Here is a 19,583-nt window from a genome sequence, read left to right on the forward strand (position 1 = left end):
GATTGTCCAGTCATGAACTTTGTGGACTTTGGAAGTAATTTGATCACTGGTTTCATGTTTAACATTTACGAATTTTAATCAAAGTAATACGTATGAACAAGGTTAAACAACCAAATAATTCCCCCCGAAACGCAGTGATAAAATGTCTCTTTCCTCCCCCTCCCACCCCTGACCTTCCCCCCGCAAAGTTCCACCACTCCAGGGCTAGTCCTTTTTTTTTTTTTTTATCATTTCTGTTTTTAAATATCTTGCTGGTTATTCCCCGAAGCCTCAGTGGAATGCTTATCCGTCCTTGGGTCTTGTGATTAATGGACTTCCTGATATGAAGGCTAAGTCTTCTCTGTGAACCTACAGTCACCCTCACTTCGGACCACTCCAGGAAGATATTTTTAGCATCCAGGGACAGTTGGGTGAACACACTCCCTCAGTAGCTTAAAATCCTATCTCATTTTAGTTTGCCTTACACTTGAAACTTCATTTGTAGTATACATGTTTTTCCCTGTAGCTTTTAAATACCTTTCTTCCTTCTTGTTAGTAAACTAATCAGGTGCCTCTCCCAGAGCCTCATTTCTTTGTTCCCAAAGCTTCTCCCCAGCCCGCTCCCTGCTCCCGCCTGCAGAGCTGTCAACCCTGGGACTCCCCTTAACTGCCCCCAGGAGGGTCATTCTAGAGTCCAAATAACATGTTTTTCTCTTAGTTTTCTTTCTCATTTTGCTGAAAAACATCAAGTAACTGACCAAGAAAGGATGCATGGGAGATGTGTGTTTTATTGAATCCTTGAAGGTGTGAAAATATCTTCATTCTGTCCCATACGTGACTGATAATTTGGCCAAGTACAGGCAGACCTCGCTTTATTGCACCTCGAAGATATTTTGTCTTGTACAAGTTGAAGGTCTGTGGCAACATTGTGTTGCCAGAAGACAGCAGTTTTTAGCAATAAAGTATTTTTAACTAAGACAATGCTACCACACACTTAATAGACTACAGTATAAACGTAAGTTTTATATACATTGGGAAGCCCCAAAATTTGTGTGACTCACTTTATTGCAGTATTTGCTTTACTGCGGTGGTCTAGTCTGAACCCTCAGTCTCTCCGAGGTCTGCCTGTATGGAAAACTAGGTTCAAAATTACTGTCGTCGTAACACCCATTGCTACCCACAGGAAGTCTGGTGCCAGTGTGATTCTCACTCCTTTGCAGCGAACATTTTGCTTTGACCCTCTTTGGAATCTTTCAGCCTTTTCTTACACTGTTGTCCCGGACTTTCATGCAGATATTTCTAAGGGCAGGTCATTTTTCCTTCATCCTGCATTCCGTAGACCATTCCGTCTGAAGACTCTTTAGGACTGGAAATGTTTTCTTCTTTTATTTTATTGCTAACTTTCCTCCCTCCATGTTCTCTCCTTTTTTGTTTCATACTAGTTGAAGGTAGACTTACTGAAGCAACCTTCTGTACCCCTGACGTCTCCTTACACTTTTTCTGTCCTTCTGCATTGTCCTTGGATTTATCTTCCCTTTCCTCCTGATCTGCTCCCTGAGCTGGAACAGCCTTCTTTACTCAAATCTCATGCTCCTCTGAGACCCCGGCCACACTGGGTGGTCTTCCAGCCTCTCCTGGCTTCCCTGTCCCCACGCAGTGCCCACGGCCCCTCAACCAGAAGCACCTGCCCTGACCCTTACCGGGCTGCTGAAACAGGCACGATGAGCCTTCTCTACCAGGTGGGGGCTTTGGGGGTTGCGGCGGCTGTGAAGGGGGTGGAGGGGCTCTGGGGCTGGGGAGATGGGACTATGGGGTGGGGCTGTGGAGGAACTCTATGGGGGGCTGTGCGGAGGGGGGCCGTGGGTCACTGCCCTGTCCAGGCCGGCAGGGGCTCCTAGAGGCAGGGACGGAGTGAGAAAAGGGCTGGGAGGGAGGGGCGGGGGGCCTCTCTCGCTTCCCAAGCCTTCAGGAAGTTCCTGGAATTCACGATCTGCTCCCAGAGGGGTTTTCTGGAGAAACCAGGAAGGCTCGGGATTCCCGCGTGTGCGGGCGGGTGTGGAACAGTCGGCACCGGTGACAGCAGGGCGCTCCCTGCGAGCCGGACCGCTGGTCTCCGCGTCAAGCTCCCGAGGCTCTGCGCTCGCAGCTCCGCGGGGCTCCCGGAGAGACGCCCCCCGCGCTGCGCCTCCACCGCCCACCGCATCCCCGCCCGCGCCCGGTGTCCCCTCCCACCCCGGAGCGCCCCGCCCCCGGCCTCCATCGCCCCGCCCACTTCCTGGACCGGGCGGGCGGCCTGGTCCCTCCGCCCCCAACCCCTCCGGACTACCCGCGGCTGCTCCTGCAGCTTGTATTTCTAACCCCCGCAATGTCTCTCAGCCTCTGGCTCTGAGGATATGTTGAAGCCACTCCAGAACACACCACACACACACACACACACTAATTATATGATAGAAAAACGATGCCATAGTCTTGGGTAATAATGACGGTAATCCTCTCTTGCATTGTTCTTTGCACTTTGTAATTTCAAGGTGCTTTTGCTCACAGGAGCTCATCTAATGCTGAAGAGGATCCCCGAGAGAGGGAAGACCATCCTTCTCCCTTTCGGGGGCGGGAGAGGGGGTGGTTCTAAGGCTCAGCAGGCCACGTGACTGGCTGTCCGTCTGTACTGACCGAGGCCCCAGCCCTCCCCCCCCTCCCCGCCCGACCCCACCAGCTCTTTGTAACCAGAATCACGCAGGCTTCCCTGGACCACAGTCTCCTGGGCTCCACCAGCTCAAGTGGTGCCCAGCTCCCCGCTGAGGCCTGCAGGGTGTCCCAGACGCACTATCTCTTCCACCCCCTCATGCCTGTCCTTTGGGGCCGTTGATGCTCTGCTTCATCCCGTGAGGGGCCTTCCTCCATTCTGGAGCCCCCTGCGGCCATAGTGTCCAGAGGACCCCCAGGGATATCTTGGGGAGGACCCATACATGGGCCACAAAGCAGAGTGGCTTGGGCAGGTGATGTTTTGGAAATTCAAAGAAGAGTCTGGTCATTTCAACAGTACGGGCTCTGCACGGGCCCCAGACATGGGTCAGGTGGGGCCTGGGCCAAGAGTCACTGACAGGCCACATACAGACCCGGGAGTCTCGCACATCCAGAGGCAGAGGGACAGGTCCTTTTCCGATGAGAACCTGCAGATGGCCCCCTTCCCACTCACGGCAGCGCTGGACCCCGCCTGACCTGGCACCTGCCTCGCTCCCAGGGCTCTGCCTAGGCACCCCCTGCAGTTTCTGGCGACACAGCAAGTGGGCCTGCCGGGGCCTTCACACTTTCTGACCTCACGCTGTGCAAGCCTCCACTCAATGCTCAAGAGACTGGCCTTCCCTGAACCTGTCTAAAGAGAGGGCCCAGGGGACTTCCCTGGTGGCACAGGGGTTAAGAATCCGCCTGCCAATGCAGGGGACACGGGTTCCAGCCCTGGTCCAGGAAGATCCCACGTGCCACGGAGAAACTAAGCCCGTGCGCCACAACTACTGAGCCCGTGCACCTAGAGCCCGTGCTCTGCAACAAGAGAAGCCACCGCAATGAGAGACCTGTGCACCGCAACAAAGAGTAGTCCCCGCTCACCGCAACTAGAGAAAGCCCACATGCAGCAACGAAGACCCAACGCAGCCAAAAATAAATAAATAAATTTCTTTTTTAAAAAAAGAGAGAGCGCCCACCCCTTCGCTCTCAGCCCCTCCCCGCATCCCCCCTGGTGTAGGATGCACCCACCTCCTAGGCCCTAGGCCGTTGGGGCAACTCCCCTTCCCAGCACTCTCAGCTCCTCCCTCCGAGGGCCCCGCCTGCCCCTCCCCTCACCAGCCTCCCCCGCTTTACTGGGCTCCACCCCACTGTGCTCTGGGGTGAAGCTGCAGCTGCCTCTGCCCTCAAAGAGCAAAGAGAAGGCCGTGTGCCCAGCGGCAGGCAGAGCCTTCCAACCGGCTGCTTTGGCCTTGAAGGCGAGGGTCACGCTAATGAGTGTTCCCGCTCAAATCATGTTCGTTATGTCCCAGACACTGTTCTACATCCCTGACCTGTGCTGACGAGCCTGATTCCCGCAACAGCCAGTTTACAGATGAGAAGATGGAGGCGTCTGTGGACAGTCAGCCACCAGCTGCTTCTGGGGAGGGCGCACCCTAGATCCCAGAACCTCCCCCGGGGAATCAAGCAACAGGCAGTCACGGGTGTTCACCCCCACCAGGGAGTATTGTGCACCCATCAAAAAGCAGGACAGAGATGGAAACAGCCAGCATTAGGGGGCACTAAGTTAAAAAAGAAAAAAAGGTCAAGTGCCAAATAATACCTATAAGAAACTACCACTTGTGTAAAGCAGAAGACATTTAAAAATTATATATATCATTATTTTTGCAAAAAGAAGGCTTGGGGATATTGGCAAAGGGGACAGGAGTGGAAGCAAGATTTCTCTGGGTGTACTTTTTTCCTATAACAACTTTATTGAGATATAATCCATATATCATACAATTCACCCATTTGATGTACACAATTCACTGGATTTTAGTATATTCCCAGACATGTGTAACCATCACTCCAAGGTTAGAACATTTTCATCACCACAAAAACACACCCTTTAGGGCTTCCCTGGTGGCGCAGTGGCTGAGAGTCCACCTGCTGATGCAGGGGACACGGGTTCGTGCCCCGGTCCGGGAAGATCCCACACGCCGTGGAGCGGCTGGGCCCGTGAGCCATGGCCGCTGAGCCTGCACGTCCGGAGCCTGTGCTCCGCAACGGGAGAGGCCACAACGGTGAGAGGCCCACGTACCACAAAAACAAAACAAAACAACAACAACAAAAAAAAAACACACACTTTAGCTCTCACCCTGCTGTTCCCCCAAGGCCCCCGGCCCTAAGCAACCACGAATCTACTTTCTGTGTCTGTAGATTTGCCTGTTCTGAATATTTCATCTAAATGGAACCCTACAATACATGGCCTTTTGTGGGGCTTCCCTGGTGGCACAGTGGTTAAGAATCCACCTGCCAATGCAGAGGACACAGGTTCGAGCCCCGGTCCGGGAAGATCCCACGTGCCGTGGAGCAACTAAGCCCATGCACCACAACTACTGAGACGCTCTAGAGCCCAGGAGGCACGACTACTGAAGCCCACATGCCACAACTGAAGGCCGTGCACCTAGAGCCTGTGCTCTGCAACAAGAGAAGCCACCGCAATGAGAAGCCCGCACACCGCAATGAAGAGTAGCCCCCTGCTCGCCGCAACTAGAGAAAGCCCGCGCGCAGCAACGAAGACCCAACGCAACCAAAAATTAATTAATTAATTAATTTAAAAATATATATATATATGGCCTTCTGTGTTTAGCTTCTTACACTTAACAAAATTTATTCAAGGTTCATCCATGTTCTAACATGTATCAGTTCTTCATTCCTTTTTATGGCTGAATAATAATAATTCTATGTATATACCACTTGTTTTTAATCCATTCATCAATTGACAGACATCTGGGTTGTTTCTACCTTTGGGCTATTGTGAATGATGCTTCTATGAGCACCTGTGTACAAGTTTTTGTGTGAACACGTGTCCATTTCTTTTGGGACTACACCTAGGAGTGGAATCGCTGGGTCGTAGCTCAATCCATGTTTAGCCATGTGAGGAACTGCCATACTGTTGCCACCTGCACCATTTCCCACTTCCAGCAGCAGTGTATGAGAATTCCGGTTATGCCACATCCTTGCCAACACTTGTTATTGTTTGTCTTTGAATGCACTGGGCCGGCTCGGTGGGTGAGGTTGTTGCCTGGAGGCTGGCTCTGGGCGGGTGCCCAAGGCTGGTGGGTGAGACTTGTTTTCCACACACATGGGTACTCTGGACACCTGGGGGTGCTGGGACACGCCTGTTGTCCTGTCTATGCTGCCAGACATCTGGCTGGGGTGGGCTGGGGCTAGTGGGTAGCACAGCCTGCTTGAGGCCCGTACACTCTGGTTAGGAGAAGATGGCTGGGGCACAGTGCCCCATGTGGCCAAGCAGCCACAGTCCTGTGTCACTGGGTTGGGAGAGAGTGAGCCAGATGCATTTTCAACACCTGCTGGCTCTGCTGACAGAGAGGAAGACCTGAAAAGGAATCCAGAACTGAGTGAAGGGGTACCTGGACCAGTTAAGTGTGGAGCCCCCAAGGTGAAGACTGCAAACTTCTGCGAATAGAGGCAGGAATTAGGTGATGGGTCATCCGTGTCTAGGGACTTAACTGGGAGGACTCACCCTCTCCAGGATGGGAGAAGAGAATGGCAGAGCAAACTCGCACAGCCTGCGGGCAGGTGGGCACCGGGCAGGGCCTCTCCAGACATTAAACATTCTGGCAGCCAAGAACGCAACCCAACATTCCTTGCAAAGGTAACTCTGATATTTTGGATGACAAAACTGTAGAATTGTCCAATCAAATGTCGACAAGGAGCTAACCCACAGTTTTAACATTGTTAAGCAGATGCATTTGGTCTTTTTGCAGCTTTCATATTTAAGATGATCTGGTCTGGCCAGCCTTGGAATTAGAATTTAAGGACATAATTGAGTAATTTAGTCTTGACATTTTTAACTTGAAATCTACGTTCTTATGCAATATTGAAACACTCAGAAAATGTGAGTCACTGCACTTAACGTATTAGATTTATGAAATAGTACTTGAGAGGGGTTTTTGTTATTGAGGATATTGAAATACTAAAAAATCAAATTAAAAATTAAATGTACAGATGAATGCAGTGTGTTTAAAGGGGTTTAATTTAACAAAATATGTGGATGGGCAAACACAAATCAAAGGCCCTCCCCCACAAAATGATGGCTCAAATTTGCCAAGCTTATGTGTAAAATGAGAACATAACTTGAATTTAAAAGCTCAAGGAAGAACTAGGCCTTTATACCTGTGACTCTGTTCAACCGAGTATTTAAAAAAATTTAAATAAACTCTCCATTTTGTTCATAACACGTACCCTTTGAGGATAGAAAAAAATCTCCCATAGAATTGGAATGGAGTGAAGAGAATTCCACTCACTGCTCTGGCACATGGGGGCTGAGGAGGGTCCTGAAACTGAGCAGGACCCTGTGGGGCTCCTGGGCACAGAATCTTTTCTGTGTCCCCTGTTTCTTGTCTGTAGGGAATAGACTCCAGCCTCCATGACCTTCCCTGAGTTCCAAAGGGCAGATTCGAACAGTTTCTAATCAGGGAAAGGAGGGGATACAGAGACAAGGGAGGAGACCACCTGAGGCCAGGTTAAAGGAGGCCCTGCACACACCCTGATCCTTATCAGCGACCCCACCCTTGAACCACTGCTATAAATCTCCTCACCAAATCCCTCTGGGTGGGGACACACAGTTTTTTGAGGCACCAGCCCACTGTGTCCCCCTTTGCCTAGCCAAGCAATAAAGCTATTATTTTCTACTTCACCCCAAACTCTGTCTCCGAGATTCAATTCGGCACTGGTGCACAGAGGCCAAGTTTTCAGCATCAGGGCCAGGCTGATCTGGGCTGCCCGACGACCCGCCATCTGTCCACTGTGGCTTTGTCCCAAGTCTATCCCCACCGCAGCCAGAGGCGCTATTCAAAAATGTCACTCCTGCTTAATCCCACCAATGCTTTTCCATCACACTCAGGATAAACCCAAGCTCTGCACAGTGGCCCTGCCGCCCTCTCTGGCCGTCTGCTCTTCCTGCTTGCCCCCCGCCCCCCCACCATGGCCATCCAGCCTCTCTGGCCTCCGGTCTGTTCCTCAAGCCACGGAGGGCTCCCGCCCAGAGTCTGTGCCGCTGGAGGTCTCCCCGACCTTGGGCCCACCAGCTCCTTCTCATCTTTCCTCTCCTCCGCAGAGCCCCCTGACCCCCAAGTCTGAAGGACCCAGCATCCTCTTTTCCTTCTCTCCTCACTGCCATTGCTTTTCTCTTTTTTTGTTTGATGTTCCTTGTCTCCTCCATAAGACTGTTGAGTGTCCAGGAGATGCCTCCTTGGTGCCTGGGACAGTGTCTGATACAAGAGTAAGTGAAGAATACATGTTCACTGAGTGCACGTATGAATAAGGAACGTGTTGGAAGGATCACTTGACGGATTGAGAAAACAGGCTTCTGGGCTCACTTGGCCAGTGTCACCCTTCCCCCTCCCCCTGCCCCCGCACCACCGGGTGGCGGGCGGTGGAGCGGGGGGGAGCTCACTGGGCCTCCTCCTTCCTCCAGTCCATGTTTTTCCTTTGACACTGCTGCAGGGACAGGCCTGGGTGTTTCCCACAGGGATTGAAATTGACAAATTGCCCAGGGTCGGGGAGGGTGTTGAGGGAAGCCAGGGCCATGAGGTCAGGTGGGGTAGAGGTGTGCTTGGTGGGCAGGTAGGTCACCCGGCACTGGGCCCAGGCCACGCCCAGTGTAATTACCAGACAGGAACCAAGCGAGCCGCGACCACGCCCATGGGCCTGCCCTGCCCAAGGCATGGCGCCTCCCCTTCTTTGGGGACGCCACGGTGGCTGCCGGCTGAGAGCCCGGCCCTCCAGGGAGGGGCGCTGGGGCCGCCCTGTGGGCCACATCCCACATCCCACACTCTTGTCTGTTCTGGAACATTCCTGGGCCTGGTTCCCCTTTAGGGCAGGGGCTACTTCTGGGTTCCTGGCTCTGACAGCTAGGCAGTCACTGACATCCTAGGGCCTCGGTTTCTCCATCTGTGAAAAAAGGATGGGTTTGTTGCCAGGATTAAATGAGCTGATCTGTGTACAGCTTGAAGCCAATTTGATTAGCAGCTTTATTATGGACCAAACCCAGTGGCCAGCAGTTCCTGGCACATCATACATGTAGAGGGATGAACTTTACAGATGAGGAAGTGGGGGGCAGAGTTTGGGGGCCAGTGTGGGGTCTGCAGACTCCTCGGCTCTTCCTGGGGTCCCCACCCCCTCTTCCATCTGTCTCCCTCCTGCCTCAGCGGGAGGACTTTTGGCAAGACTCCTCCCAAGGAAAACACCACCTTGGATCTGCCGTCTCGGCTAGTGCCGAGGTTATCTTAGTTTTGTGCAGTATCGGGGACGCGGGGTCCTAATTAACCTAATAAGGAGCCTGCCGCACACACGTCTGCGCTTGGGCTCCTCTCCGATGGCTACCCGGTAATTTGCCAAAATAAGGCCTTTGCCTGGACAGGTCCCACCAAGAAGCACGCCGTGCTCTGGTGGGGTGGTTACGATGTTGTTTTTCATGCCTCCCGCCCCTACAAGTGTGGGAGCCCAATCCTAGAGGCACGGCCATCTCCCCGAGGGAACAAGCCTCAGGGCTGCGTGGGCAAGAATGACCAAACATGGGCTCGTGGACATGTGACATGGGGAGGGGGAGAAACACCCAACACAAAGCCAGCCACTGCCATTGGTGTGTGCGGCCGGGAGGTGGGATGGACAGCAGGGAGCTGCCCGGCTGCAGGGCCAGCCCGCACCCTGGCTCCCATCCAGCGCCTGTTCTGGGGATGTGCTGGGTGCTGCTTCCCTCGTTTCCACAAAGGTACCAGGAATACCCCTGGAGCAAGGTCATACCTGCTCCACATCCCCTGGGCCCAGCCCAAGCCCCTCCGAGCCACCTTTGCCCAGGGGCCGCAGCGCCAGGTCAGTAGCCCGAGGTCCCCAGGCCCTGGAGAGACCAGGCAGGAAGCCAAGGCTTAGGAAGCTGCGAAGCAGGAGGACGGGACCTCGCCACAGCGGCCATGTCCCCTCCTGCCCAGGGCAGCAACAGGCTCCCCGTGGGAGGAAGGGTGCTGAAGCCAGGTCCGGGAAGCGCAGGCCAGCCCCGGTGCCTACACGGTGCTCGCTCACTTGGCCCTTTGATCCACCCGGCTGAGCAGGGCTGCATCTTCAGGGAGGTTTCCCCAGAGGCACTGCTGGGGGAGGCTCAGCCCCACTCTGGCCCAAGCATCCTGTGTGTGTCCCTTCCTGTGTGCAGGCTGCCCTGGAGGAGGTGGCAGCAAGCCCCCTTCGGCCGCTGTGCTTACCCAATCCTCTGCGGGGGCAGGGCTCCCTCTGGAAATGGAAAGGGGCCCTCAGCCCAGCAGCTCCTGAGGAGCTGGGCCTGGGGAGGAAAACTCACCTGGCGGGGTACCTGCATCCCTGCATTTTCTGGAGTCCGCACTGTGCCAAAGCACCAGAGAATCGGGCCGCGCAGGTGCTGGGCTAGCCCCAGGGGATCCTGGACACCCACTGCTCTGGCTCCAGGCCCAGGCCTGCTCCCTTTACTCCCAGACCGGGTCCAAGGTGCTGAAAACTGCGCTAACCGCCATGTGTGGACTGGATGCCTGACAATGGGTGGGCTCTGAGTCACAGCTGGCTGGCCTGGGTCGGGGGGCTGCGGTGGGCTTGCCGCACGGCCAAGAGGCACCGGCCACTGTGAGGCAGGGTCCTGCGGCCCAGGAGCTCTTCAGGCCTCAGGCCTGGCCTGGCCAGCCCGCCAGGCAGGGATGACCTGAGAGCCTGGCTCTGGGCCTCACACCTCAGTGTCTCGTCCTCTCCAAGGCCCTTTTCCTGGATGACCTTTGCAGCTTTAGTGACCCCTTTCGTTCCACTCTGCTGCCCGTGGGGAGGGTGACTCGGACCCCCAGGCTTGCATCAGTGTGGCCTGGACCCACGGAGGCCGCAGTGAGCAGTTCGCAGTAAGCTGCCAGGGCTGGTCCTACTCTCGCAGGCCGTCCTCACCCTCCCCTCCCTCTGCCTGGCGCTCCTGCATGGGAAAGGGGCGTCCTCACATACATTTTCTCCCAGGCATCGCTGGCGTAAGGGCCTCCTTCACTTTCATGCTGGTATTTTAATTGGGGGAGGGGCAGTAAACACCTAAGCACACGTGTCAGGTGGTGACCAGGATGAATAAAAAACAATGATGGAGGGAAGGGGTCCCCGAGTGGAGGGGCTCTGCAGCTGTCAAGGGGCTGATCAGGAAGGCTTCCTTCAACAGGTGACCTTTAAACAAGGACCTGAACAAGGTGAGCTAGGGAGCCTGGCAGATACCCGGGCAGAGGTTCCAGGCAGAGAAGGGCAAAGGCAAGCTCAGGAGGTGGAGGACCCTGGCGTGTGGGTGGGTGGAGGGCAGAGGGGGAGGGGCCCTGTGGGATAAGAAGTAATGTATCTGGTCCTGTCCCTGATTCCTAGAGCAGAGCTCCTAAACCCTTGGAATTTCCCAAGTGATAAGAGCGTCTTCTGTTCTTTCTAAGGATCCCTCCAGCGCAGGAGTTTATGCTAATGAGGTAACTTAGGGTGGGGCCCTAGATCCACTCAGGGTGGGGCCGGTCACCAGCAGACCAAAGGATTAGAAGGTTGGAAGTTTCAGCCCCATCCGCTGACAACCCCCCACCCCCCCACCCCCACCCCCCGCCAAGGGAGTTGGGGCTGCAGATTAAGTTCCATAAAAACTCCTGAACGAGCAGATGGGATGAACTCAGGGGTTGGTGAGCATGTCCACAGACCAGGTTGTGACGCACCCCAGTTCCATGGGGACAGAAGCTTCTGCACTCAGACCCTTGCCCGATGTACCTCTTTATCTGTATCCTTTATACACCAGTTATATTAAACTGGTGCTTGTAGGTAAATGTTCCTCTGAGTTCCGTGAGCTGCTCTAGCACATTCATTGAACCTGAAGAGGGTCTTGGGAACCTCCAATTTATAGCCAGGTGTTCAGAAGCACAGATGACAGCCTGGGCTTGGGACTGGAGTCTGCAGTGGGGGCTCTCCTGTGGGAGTGAGCCCCTAACCTGTGGGATCTTGTGCTTCTCCTGGTAGATGACGTCAGAACGGAAGTAAATTTGTTGCAGGAAGACCCCTTCCAGGGCCTGAGAGTGGACTCTTGTCGAACACTCGGAAATGAATTGTCCGAGGAGACACACGTGCTGACAAAGCAGGAGACTTTATTGGGAAGGGGCGCCCGGGCAGAGAGCAGTAGGTAAGGGAACCCAGGAGGACTGCTCTCCACGTGGCTCGCAGTCTCGGGTTTCATGGTGATAGGGTTAGTTTCCGGCTTGTCTCTGGCCGATAATCTTGCTTGGCCCATATTTGGTGATTCAGGGTCCTTCCTGGTGGTGCGCGCATCTCTCAGCCAAGATGGATTCCAGCACAAAGGACTCTGGGAGGTTGGTTGTCTCCTCCCTCTTTTGGCCCCTCCCAAATTCCTCCCGGTGGCAGCGCCATGCTCATGACCTGTTGTGAGACAAGTCAGGCAAGCGGGCCTGGCCATGGCGGGTGGTTTCCGTCAACAGTTCCCTAACAAATTTGCAGGACAGCCAGTCATCCGCTGAGAATTGAAGAACGGCTTGATGTCGGGAAACATGCCAGGAGCCCCAACGTGGGTTTAAACTGGCTCACTCTGCTGTGTGCAGGGTGAAGGGGGGTGGGGTTAGTCAGGAAGACCAGGCAGGAGGTGGGTCCTGGAGCAGGGTAAGTGGTGTGTGTGTGTGTGTGTGTGTGTGTGTGTGTGTGTGTGTGTGTGTGTGTGAGAGAGAGAGAGAGACTGACAGTGGTTGGATGCCGGCCACACTGTGGAGGGACCAATGGCTGGGTTTGGTGGACGTGGCCTGTGAGAGAAAGAGGGAAGATGAGATTTGGGCCTGAGCACCTGACAGCATGCAGCTGCCATCATCTTACTGACCTCCCCGTCACTGCCTGAGTGAAACAGGTGCCGCCCAGTGCAGCCGGCCTGGGCGAGGCCTTCCCAGGGGAATTTAATCCTCCTAATACCCTGGGAGGGAAAGGCTATGTACTCTGGACTGAGTGTTTGTGTCCTCTCTAAATTCATATGTTGAAATTCTAACCCTCAATATGAAGGTATGAGGAGGTGGGGCCCCTGGGAGGTGATAAGGTCATGAAGGTGGAGCCCTCGCCCCTTTCACCAGTGAAGACACCTGTCTGTGAACCAAAAAGGGGGCTTTCATCACACACTGAATCTGCCTGGATCTCGATCTTAGACTTTCAGTCTCCAGAACTGTGAGAAATAAATGTTTATAAGTCACTCTATGCATAACATGGTATCGTATAACACCCTGTGTACACTGGGGTGTTCTGTTATAGACTGACACACTGACATTATCGTGCCCATTTTACAAATGAGAAAACTGAGGCTTGGAGGTGGAGGACTTGCCCTTGGCCACACCGCTGGAGGGCACTGCAGGAAACTGACCTCAGTTGTCAGGCTCCCAGGTCCCCATCCTTCCTCTGGTTTCTTAGGCCACTCTGCTCCCTGAACCCAGAGGGCCCTGTGCCTCAGGCCGCTGCCTCTGGGGGCCGGACTGGAGCTGGGGTGAGCCCAGCTTTCCCTGGGGTCTGGCCAGCAGCATGTTCTGCTGGCGGTGGAAAAGTGGAAATAGCCGAGCTCCGAGTTGAGAGTGGCTTCCTTGAGTCTGATGTGAGAGCTGTGAGATGGGACAGGTGGGGGACAGGACACTGGACACTGCTGTCCTCATGCAGGTGTTCAGTTCCGTAAGCAACGAGCTCCTCTGAGCCAGGCACAGTGTTCAGAACACAGTGTGTATCAGTCAGGACATGATATGGCATAGTAACAAATGACCCCCAAATCTCAGCAGTTGAAAATAAAAGGCTTGGGTTTTGTTCCTGTTGTATGTTCAATGTGACCCACAGAGATGGCACTGTCACTCGTGCCTTCAGAAGAGGGACAGAATCAAGGCCAGCAATTAAATGCGGTCACACATTATTTCCACTCAGGCTGATTGTCCAAAGCTAGTCACATGGCCACATGTGATTCTGGGGTGGGGGGCATGGTGGGTGGGCAGGAAGATGTAACCAGAGAGCAAGAGATGTTACGTTTCTGTAAGAGAAAGATGCCATTTCTGTTACTGCCGCTGGTGATGACGAGTTACCCCCAAACACAGCAGCTTAGATCATTTTATTGTGCTCCTGGATGTTGAAGGTCAGGATTTGGAAAAGAACATTTAACATAGCAGGACCCTGTGGGGTTCCTGGGCATGGAAGCCTTTCTGTGTCCCCTGTTTCTTGTTTGTAGGGAATAAGCTCCAGCCTCCATGACCTTCCCTGAGTTCCAAAGGGCAGATTCAAACAGTTGCTAATCAGGGAAGGGAGGAGATGAAGAGACAAGAGAGGAATAGCCAAGAAACAATAGCGTAGCCTTGGGAAAGGGTCCTGGTTTCCCCTCAAGGGATACACATAACAATATCTTTGAGCTCTTCTGCAGACTTAAACCCCAACAAATAGAAGATGTCAACTACCTGATGAAGCATTCTTCATTCCAGAGAGAAGGTCACAGTTTGATAAACTCGAGAACCACAGAAACACATCGGGAGACCACCTGAGGCCAGGTTAAAGGAGTGCAGGCCCTGCACACACCCTGTTCCTTATCAGCAAGCCCTCCCTTGAACCACTGCTATAAAACTCATCAAATCCCCCTGGGCTTGGGACACACAGTTTTGAAGGCATGAGCCCCCCCCCCGTGTCCCCCCTTGCCTGGCAAAGCAGTAAAGCTATTCTTTTCTACTTCACCTGCACTCTGTCTCCGAGATTTGACTTGGCACTGGTGCGTAGAAGCCGAGTTTCCACGTCAAACCCAGCAAGGAGGGTGACGTCAGCGGCCGCGGTGGGAGGGGACACCAGGCTCGGGGCTGGAGTCATCTGAAGAGTCACCACCTCACGTGCCTCTGGGACGGTCAAGAGGAGGCTCCAGATGGCCTCGGTGCAGCTTTGGTTTCCTCACAGCAGGGAGGCTGCCTTTCAAAGGGGACGGTCCCAAGAGAGACAGGTAGAGACCATCTCATCCTTTGTGACCTGGTCTCACTTACCCCGGAGTGGCACCCTGCCCAGATCAGGAGCAGGGAACACAGCCCCACCTCTGTGCAGGAGGAGGGCCAAGCCTGGGCGCAAGAAGAGCCTGCTCTGTAGGAGATCTGCTGATTGGAAAATGCGATTTGCCTCAGAGGAGGGGTGGGAGATGGGAGAGCGGCACTGGTGTCCGCTATAGCAGGGAGGATGCCGTACATCCAGGATGCAACCTGGAGCTCTCTACGTGGGCAGTTTCCTGGAGGCACCCTCAGGCCCATCTTGCTTGAAGCCGGCAGGCAGGGCAGAGAAGGACCAAGATGCGGGTTCCCCTCCTGGCTCTGCCTGTCCCCAAACTCTGGACCCTGGGCAGGCCCTTGGCCTCTCCACGGAAGAGACCCCAGAGCAGGGAGGCGGGCCTCGGCCATCCTCTGAGAGGAGGAGGTTGAGGTGAGACAGGGAGCCAGGCCAGGACCTGCCCCACAGAGGTGCTGCTTAAAGGTGTGCAGGGAGCGGGGATCACTGGCCATGGAGGTGATGCTGGGCTGAGACTTTGGGCCCAGGTCCCCCAGGTGGCCCCAGAGGACAAAGGCCCTGGAAAGGCAGCACCAGTCAGGGGAGGTGTGAAGGCACAATGCAGGAGGAGAGGGGGCTGAATCCAGCCCCCACCCCCCGACCAGGCAGGACCCAGCGCTCCCCTCCTCCCGCCAGCGAGCACAAGTTCCCGACTGCCACCGTGGATGGAAGTCCCCGACGGCAGGAAGCTCAGGGTAGAGCTGGGGAGTCAGGCACCAGACAGCTTGTTGTCTGGAATTCTCTATGGGGCAGGTCTTCCCGGGAGGAGGAAGCTGCTCTGGCCCAGCCCACGCCGGTGTCTGAGGCCTCATCGAAACATGGGACACGAAATGTGGGGAAGCTACTTTGGGAAAAGTTTGCACTGGGGGTTCGGGCCGGGGGGTTGGGCCAGGATCCCCGTGAACTGTCCCTTCTTTCTCAGGGCCCTGGAAGCCCAGCTGCTTCCAGCAGAACCGAGGCGCAGCGCAAAGGACCCAAGGACGGGAGGAAGGGCGGCTGCAGGCTGTTTTCCGTTTGCTTTCTCTACACAGCGCTGTTGCCAACTCCAACAGTCATGTCCCCCATGACGTCTGGGGACACAGAAGTCCCTGCTTCTTTTAGTGCTTCTTCTGCCAGTAACCACCCTGGGGAAGATCCTTCACTCCGGGCTTGGTAAGGCTGGGTGACGAATTCAAAGCCAAGGCTACAATGAAACTGAGTGCCCGGCAAGTAATGGAATGAAAACTCTGGGCCCAGAATTCTTGTCTCTAGACAGAGAATGGGAGGCCCAAAAAAGTGTCATCATGCATTCCGGCTGCTGTAACAAAGTACCACAGACTGGGTGGTTTATGAACAACAGAAATGTATTTCTCATATGTATAGCTGATCCACTTTGTTATAAAGTAGAAACTGACATTGTAAAGCAATTATACCCCAATAAAGATGTTAAAAAAAAAAAAAAGAAAGAAATGTATTTCTCACTGTCTGATAGCTGGAAATCTCAGATCAGGGTATCTGTAGGGTTGGGTGAGGGCCCTCTTCTGGGTGGCAGACTTCTCACTGTGTCCTCACGAGGCGGAATGGAGAGGCTAAGGAGCTCTGGGTCTCTTATAATCTCGAATGAATAATCTCTAAGGAAGGCTCCACCTTCATGACCTAAGCACCCACCAACACACCATTGCACTGGCTGTACAGGTCCCAACACTGGGGGGACACAATGCTCAGACCATAGCAAAGGAGGTGAGGAGTGACCAGACCACCTGAGCCATGGACAGTGGCTATTCCCGAGTACCCAGGACACGCAGACCACTAGGGAGGTACGTGGTGCCTGCCTGGGCTCCCTCAGTGGGCCCCACCATATCTTCTCCTCCCTTAATAGTGGTACCCTTGGTTTTGAGCGTGGCACACTGCTAGCTGGACCAGTTCTGGCCAATGGAGTGTGAGTGGCAGCACCATGAGGAACTTCTATTCCAGGAAGTAGTTTTTAAATTTTATTTCTTTTTATTTTATTTTCCAGGAAGTAGTTTTAAAAAGAGTAGGCAAGCCCTTCATCCCTCTTTCTCCTTCTGCTGGCAGGAATGTACACATGATGGCTGGAGCTGGAGCAGTCACCATGGACCATGAGGTAATCTTGGGAATGGAAGCCGCACACAGCCGAGCCTGGGAGTGGTGGAGCCTCCCATGCTGCACCCTCCCTAGCAGACCTTCCTCCTCCCACGTGGAGTAACTTCTGTCTTGTTTAAGTCACTGTTGTTTTAGGGTATCTTTCACCCACAGCTAAAGACAGTCCTAACCGCTACACCCCGCTCAGAGCATTTGAAGTCAATTGCAGTTCTCGCACAACACGTCAGCCAATGGTTATACGTGATCTCACTGCACTGGGGCACCGTAGCTAAGCTCAGGCTGTTTATTGTGGGATGACTCTGGTCTTGTCAGGGATGAGGCCTCCTACACACAGCCCTGTTATCATGACTATGGTGACAATGGCATGTGTCTGGGACTTACAGACACATGAGAGAACTGAGCCAGCTCAGGTGTCCAGGGGCAGACTGAGCACCCTTTTACTTCCCTCCCCTCTCCAACCCCCCCTGGAAATGGCAACTTAGCACAATGCCAAGCAGACACGAGAAGAGGGTGGGAGGACTCCTGACAGATACACTTCCAGAAAATAAAAAACAGGCATGATTATGTTGATTTATAAACCAAGAAGGAGGAGACTGCAGCTCAGTACATGTGCAAGAGGCAGCTTGGGTAGAGGTGCTACCCTCCCCAGCACCTGGAGAGGCTGTGAGCTCAGAGTCTGCAGTTTGTGAACAGGATGGGCCAGGGGCCTTGCTGGCGGTGGGAGGGAAGCGTTGGTGGAGGGAATTGTCCACAGAACAGTGAGGTGAGCACCCTGCTTGCCTTGAACCCAGGCTCCACCACGTGGCTAGCAGTGCTGGGTTTGCCCTCGGAAGTGACCTTGGAAGCAGACTTAGTACCACCCTCATTCACCAGGTCTCTGTGGGGTGAGGAGGTCCAGCACCCTCCACTGAAGGCTGCCGGTTATGAGTCACTCTGGACAGAACTGGAGCCAGCCTTCCCAGGAAGGGGCGAGGCCGGCTGAGGAAACAGACCCAGACAGCAGAGGAGAGCTTTGCCCGCTGTCCGCACGCCTCAGTCTGTCTTTCCTCTGTACATGCAAACTGGCAACCAAGGAAAACAGTCGCCGCGAGAGAAGGACCTGGATGAACCAAGTAACAGCTGTCCTGGGAAGATAGAGATGATAAAGGCAATGAGCAGAACTTAAAAATCATAATTAACATCTCAGAGATATTTGAGGAGGTATTGCATTCACAAAACAAGAACAGGAAGCTAGAGAAAGGAAAAATCAGGGAACAAGAAAAAGTTCAGAGAGATTAAAAATATGATTGTCAAAAAAACCCAAATATCAGGAGAAGGGCTGGAAAATAGAGTCAAAGGAACTTCCCAGACTAGGGCAAAAAGACAAAAAGATGAAAAACATGAGAGAAAGTTAAGAGTTGTGTGGCATCATCCAGGATGTCCAAAATGTGTCTAAGAGGAGTTGAGAAACTATGAGGATTCAGCTTAAGCAGTGCTTAGAGGAAAATTGATAGCTTTAAATGCCTATATTAAGAAGAAAGACCTCCAAATCAGTAATCTAACCTTCCTTCTAAAAACACTGAAAAAAGAAGGGCGAAATAAACCTAGAGTGGGCAGAAGGAAGAAAATAAATAAAGACCAGAACAGAAATTAATGAAACAGAGAATATAAAAACAACAGACAAATTCAGTGAAACCAAAAGCTGGTTCTTTGAAAAGATCAACAAGATTGACAAACCTTTAGCTAGATTGACTAAGAACAAAAAGGAGAGAAGATTCAAATTACTACAATCAGAAATGAAAGAGGGGACAGTACTACCAACTCTATGGAAATAAAAAGGATTATAAAGGAATACTATGAACACCTGTATGTCAACAAGTTAGGTAAATTAGATGAAATCGACAAATTCCTAGAAAGACACCAATTACCAAAACTGACTCAAGAAGAAATAGATCATCTGAATATAAGAAAGAGATTAAATTAATAATAACAATAATAAGAGTATAAACTACCCATGAAGAAAATCCCACGCCCAGATTGCTTCAGTGCTGAATTCTACAGTCCTAGACTGTTCAGGCTACCATAGCAAAATACCACAGACTGGGTGGTTTATAAACAACGGGAATTTATTTATCATAGTTGAAGGCTGGAAGTCTGAGACTGAGGTGCCAGCACGGTAGGGTGAGGGCCCTCTTCCAGGTTGCAGACTTCTCACTGTATCTTCACATGGTGGAAGGGGCGAGGATTCTTTGTGGGTCCTCTTGTATAAGCTTTCCCACTGATGAGGGCCCCACCCTCATGACCTACGTACCCCTCAAAGTCCCCACCTCCTAACATCATTACATGGGGAGTAAGGATTCCAACATGTGAACGGGGCGGGGGGGGCGCACAAACGTTCAGACCCTAGCACCTTCCAAACATTTAAAGGAGAATTAGTACCAATTCTTCACACACTTTAAAAAACAGAAGAGGAGGGAACACTTTCCAATTTATTATGAGTTCAGTATTATCCTTGTACCAAAACCAGACAGGACATCACAAAAAAAGAAACTGATAGACTAATATCTTTTATGAATATGGATGCAAAAATCCTCCAGAAAATAAGAGCAAACCAAATCCAGCTACAAATAAAAAGAACTACATATCATGACCAAGAAACTATCCAGAGATGCAAGGCTGATTTAACATCT

The sequence above is a fragment of the Phocoena sinus genome, chromosome 2, assembly GCF_008692025.1.
Source record: "Phocoena sinus isolate mPhoSin1 chromosome 2, mPhoSin1.pri, whole genome shotgun sequence".
Classification (NCBI taxonomy): Eukaryota; Metazoa; Chordata; class Mammalia; order Artiodactyla; family Phocoenidae; genus Phocoena; species Phocoena sinus.